At 39.6% G+C, this 5,617-nt stretch overlaps 1 pseudogene across 1 annotated transcript in view; it reads left to right on the top strand.

Moving 5' to 3' along the window:
- Positions 1-1,429: 1,429 nt before the first annotated feature.
- The window catches only part of LOC311509858 (NLR family CARD domain-containing protein 3-like), a 13,858-nt pseudogene continuing 9,670 nt past the window's right edge, over positions 1,430-5,617 (top strand). The window contains exons 1-2 of the transcript XR_014699938.1: positions 1,430-2,233; positions 2,572-2,694. The product of XR_014699938.1 is annotated as an NLR family CARD domain-containing protein 3-like (transcript). The remainder of the gene's footprint in view (positions 2,234-2,571; positions 2,695-5,617) is intronic.

Genomic DNA, 5,617 nt, shown 5'->3' with positions numbered 1-5,617 from the left:
GTCCCATAACCCGGAAGTAGAGGGGGCGGGACTTCGGCTCTCTATGGACACATCTACCCATTCGCTCACACAAGCACACACACATTCACACGCACTGGGAGCAACTGGGGGTTCAGTGTCTTGCTCAAGGACACTTCGGCATGTAGCACATTCCGGGGATCGAACCGCTAACCCTCTGGTTCGTGGACAATCCGCTCTACCTACTGAGCCACAGCCGCCCCACTTGATGAAGTGGATCCTCCTGAGATCATCCACAGCAGCTGCACTCACGACACATGCTGCTGTTTGGAGATGAAACGGTGATGTGGTTACCATGGATACAGCAAATATTACTGCTCTCTGTGGTAGTAGCTACTGCTACTGATACTACTACTGTTATCATACAATGACAAAGTAATAGTACCTCACCAGGAAACATCAGAGGAGGAGAGACATGACCACGTGATGACAGCATCAGCTGAGCCTCTGACTCTGGCTGTAGGTGGAGCTGTTCAGTGTACGTAGACTCAGTGTGTTAATCAGTCACAACAATCCTGTTAAAGAAAACTAATCCTGTTAATCTGGACTCTCACTGCAGAGGAACTAAACCCTTTGAGCTTTTGTTTCAGGCTGAGTTGTTACTGACGCCACATGAATAAGATTGAACTGAATTAAAACATAAAACTGAGTTAGACTCCATGTCAGTGACTACAACCAGTAACGTCCTGCATTAAGTCTAACAGGATCATTCTGATAAGTCTCAGTGTAAAGTCAGAGCAGGTTCTAACAGGTTCTAACAGTTCTGCTGGAGATGCTCCTGATGTCAGAGAGTCAGACTGGGTCAGTGTGGTACGTTGTGGAAAAGCAGCAGATGATTAAAATAAAACATAATAAAAGGAGACGTACAAGAAATGATTCCTCCTGGACAGTTTAGAACAGTTAAAACTACAGATGGTCTTCTATGTAGGGAAAGAAGCCCTCAGTGCCCTGGAGGAACCTGAAGACTGTCCTCTGTCCTCTGTCCTCTGTCCTCAGGAGACACACTGTTTACCTAAATTTTATTGAAGTTATGATGAATTAAGGCAGATGTTAAAGACAGTGTCAAACACTCAGAGGCTCATAAATAAAATGCTGGTTTGGTCCTGTAACCTTTACCCTAAAACCAATGTCCTCACTGTGACGGTAGAAAACTCAACAGGTCCTCACAAAGATAGCTGTACAAGAAGACACACACACACACACACACACACACACACACACACACACACACACACACACACACACACCTGTGACTTCCAGTAAACGTAGAGAGGAGGAGCTCACCTGAGCAGGTGATCAGAGGAGGAGCAGTGAAAGTGAAAGTTGTTCAGTCAGTTTGTTCAGACTCCATTTTGATTCAGAGTAGAAGGAGGAAAACTGAAGGTTGAAGCGAAGTGAGTGTTAATATTCTTCTTCTTCTTCTTCTTCTTCTTCTTCTTCTTCTTCTTCTTCATGTGGACTGTAGAGGGAAGAAGAGTCAGAATTTAACAGTTTGATTCAACCATTGAAACAAACTAGTGATTAATCAGTTGTAGTTCTGCTGCTTTTATTAAACTGCGTAGTTTGTGTTTTACTTCCTGTTCTCAGTCAGACTGACTCTGATATTATATTATATTATATTATATTATATTATATTATATTATATTATATTATATATGACCATTAATGGTTTGTTTCGGTACTGAATACGTGTTTGTGTTCTTCCGTGTATTTCCTGATACTGCTTTTATTTTGTATTTCCTGTGAAGTTTATTTTGAAAGGAACGTATCCGGATATGATAACCATTAATGACAGTAACGGAAGATGGAACAGAAACGATAATTCTCTGTGTTTGTGTTAAATTTTTTGTCCATAAGAAACAGCAGAACTAGCTTTTTAAGCTAACTCTGTTCTAAAAGTCTGTCAGAGTTCATTTTTACTTTTTAAAGCTTAAACACGTTCCTGTGGTTTTCTGACCATATTCTAACATAAACAAGTATTTATTTTAACTTTAATAAAAACTACAGTTCCCATCAGTCTCTGATCAACCTGGAGGACTGTAACTGAAGTTGATGTAAACTCACTGAGTGTTTCTGGTTTACCTCTCAGACTGACTGAAGTCCAGAAGATGGAGGAAGAGGAGGACAGAGTCAGCTGTCTGTCTATGAAGAGTGACAGGTCCAGAGAATTCATTCCTCCATTCTTCAGAGAAGAACCTGGACCCTCAGACACAAAGTAAGAGAACTACTACTAACTTGTTCATGACTCATTTTAATCACTTCTGTCAGTTCCAGTTTATTTTCTGTCTCTGATGGTTGATTCATTTTTACTAAAATACTCTGAAAAGGTTTTTGTGACTCCAACATAAATAATGAGTCCTGTCTTCCTCTCAGCTTCTCTGACAGCTGTCAGTCACCTGGAAACTCTGTAATCTAATCTCAGAGGACTGTTACAAACATGAAACCATCTCATTATCTGCAGCAGCTGTAGTTTGTGTGTTTACTGCTACTGAAATGACTTTATCTCAGAGTTTATCAGTGATTGATGAGAATAAAACATATTTGTTTCTGCAGAGGTCAGTACCACAGACAGAGACCAGAGTCTCCAGTATCCAGCTGTCTGTCTATGAAGAGTGACTGGTCCAAAGATTTAGATCCTCCAGTCTTCAGAGAAGAACCTGGACCCTCAGACACAAAGTAAGAGACTGTTTCTACTGTAAACTGACCTGATGGAAGATGATGATTTAAGGATGAAGCAGAAATGTTCTGCTGAAAGATTTCTAGTCATGATGCAGATGTTTTAGTGCAGGTAGGTAAGATCCTAGTCTGGGTTTTAGAACCAGGAAGTACTGATGGTATTTCTGTAGTAAAACACCTGAGAACCTCCATTTCAGAATGTCCACTCATCAATATTCAGATATATTTGTCCTAATGTTGAAGCGTGTAAAGATTTTCAGCTGGGCCACTAGTGGATGGATTGAACTGCAGTTTTCTCCTCCTCCCATAGTCAGTGTGTAGCAACTAGCCAGTATAACTCTAAACTTAGTTGCTCCTCTGAAAAAGAAGGTCATGAATCGGAGGAGGCTAGCTCCATGGTATAATTCACAGTTGCGCTGTTTAAAACAGGCAGTCCGAAAGCTAGAAAGAATCTGTCATTCCACTAATTCTGAAGAAGCTCGCATAGCCTGGAAAGATAGTTTAACAACTTCTAAAAAGCTCTCAGTAGAATTAGAACAGCATATTATTCATCATTAATAGAAGAAAACAAGAACAACCCCAGATTTGTTTTCAGCACTGTAGCCAGGCTGACAAAGAGCCACAGCTCTGTTGAGCCATCTATTCCTTTAGCCCTCAGTAGTAATGACTTCATGAGCTTCTTTACTAATAAAATTGTTGGCATTAGAGAAAACATTCAAGACATCCTTCCAACAGCTGTCAAACATGTAAGTACAGTGACATTAGAAACTTCTGTAAGACCTTATCAATATCTGGAATTCTTCTCTCCAGTAGATCTTCTTGAGCTCTGTTCAACAATTACAGCCTCTAAACCATCAACCTGTCTTCTAGATCCAATCCCAACTAATTAACACCTCCATATTGAACCAGATAAATGTATCTTTATTAACAGGATATGTGTCTCAGTCTTTTAAGGTTGCTGTAATTGAGCCCTTACTCAAGAAAGCCACTCTAGATCCAGATGTTTTAGCCAACTATAGAACAATCTCCAACCTTCCTTTTATTTCCAAAATTCTAGAAAAAGTTGTTGCTAATCAGTTGTGTGACCACTTAAACAAGAATGGTCTGTTTGAAGAGTTTCAGTCAGGTTTTAGAGTTCATCATAGTACAGAAACAGCTTTGGTTAAAGTTACCAATGATCTCCTCATGGCTTCAGACAGTGGACTTGTCTCTATACTTGTTCTGCTAGATCTTAGTGCTGCATTTGACACTATTGATCATAATATTTTACTACAGAGACTTGAAAGTGAGGTCAAGATTAAAGGAACTGCATTAGACTAGTTTGAATCCTATCTATCTGACAGATTCCAGTTTGTTCATGTCAATAATGATTCCTCTACTTATACAAAAGTAAGTTACGGAGTTCCTCAGGGTTCTGTGCTAGGACCAATACTCTTCACGTTATACATGTTGCCATTAGGCAAGATTATTAGAAAACATGGCATAAACTTTCATTGCTATGCAGATGACACCCAGCTATATTTATCCATGAAACCAGATGAAACTAATCAGTTGGTTAAACTCCAAGCATGCCTTAAAGACATAAAGGCTTGGATGACCTGTAATTTCCTACTCTTAAACTCAGACAAAACAGAAGTTATTGTATTCGGTCCTAAGCATCTCAGAGATTCATTATCTAATCACATGGTGTCTTTGGATGGCATTACCTTGGCCTCCAGTACTACTGTAAAAAACCTTGGTGTTATATTTGATGAGGATATGTCCTTTAAATGTCACATAAAGCAAGTGACCAGGACTGCCTTCTTTCACCTGCGTAATATCGTCAAAATTAGGAACATCCTGTCTCAGAGTGATGCTGAAAAACTAGTTCATGCATTTGTGTCGTCCAGACTGGATTATTGTAATTCATTACTGTCTGGCTGTCCAAATAGCTCTTTAAAAAGCCTCCAGTTGATTCAAAATGCCGCAGCAAGAGCATTGACAGGAATTAACCAGAGAGATCATATTACTCCAGTTCTAGCTTCTCTTCACTGGCTCCCTTTAAAGTCTAGAATAGAATTTAAAATCCTCCTCCTTACATACAAGGCCCTTAAAGGCCTAGCTCCATCGTATCTTAAAGACCTTATTGTACCATATCATCCCAACAGATCACTTCGGTCTGAAAGTGCAGGCCTACTTGTGGTTCCTAGAATTTCAAAAAGTAGAATGGGAGGCAGAGCTTTCAGCTATCAGGCTCCTCTCCTGTGGAACCAGCTCCCAGTTTGGGTTCAGGAGACACACTGTTTACCTAAATTTTATTGAAGTTATGATGAATTAAGGCAGATGTTAAAGACAGTGTCAAACACTCAGAGGCTCATAAATAAAATGCTGGTTTGGTCCTGTAACCTTTACCCTAAAACCAATGTCCTCACTGTGACGGTAGAAAACTCAACAGGTCCTCACAAAGATAGCTGTACAAGAAGACACACACACACACACACACACACCTGTGACTTCCAGTAAACGTAGAGAGGAGGAGCTCACCTGAGCAGGTGATCAGAGGAGGAGCAGTGAAAGTGAAAGTTGTTCAGTCAGTTTTTTCAGACTCCATTTTGATTCAGAGTAGAAGGAGGAAAACTGAAGGTTGAAGCGAAGTGAGTGTTAATATTCTTCTTCTTCTTCTTCTTCTTCTTCTTCTTCTTCTTCTTCATGTGGACTGTAGAGGGAGGAAGAGTCAGAATTTAACAGTTTGATTCAACCATTGAAACAAACTAGTGATTAATCAGTTGTAGTTCTGCTGCTTTTATTAAACTGCGTAGTTTGTGTTTTACTTCCTGTTCTCAGTCAGACTGACTCTGATATTGTATTATATTATATTATATTATATTATATTATATTATATATGACCATTAATGGTTTGTTTCGGTACTGAATGTGTGTTTGT

This window comes from Chelon labrosus (genome assembly GCF_963514085.1).
Source record: "Chelon labrosus genome assembly, contig: SCAFFOLD_156, whole genome shotgun sequence".
NCBI classification, from domain to species: domain Eukaryota; kingdom Metazoa; phylum Chordata; class Actinopteri; order Mugiliformes; family Mugilidae; genus Chelon; species Chelon labrosus.
Note: the sequence above shows the minus strand (reverse complement) of the source record. Positions and strands in the feature narration are given on the sequence as shown.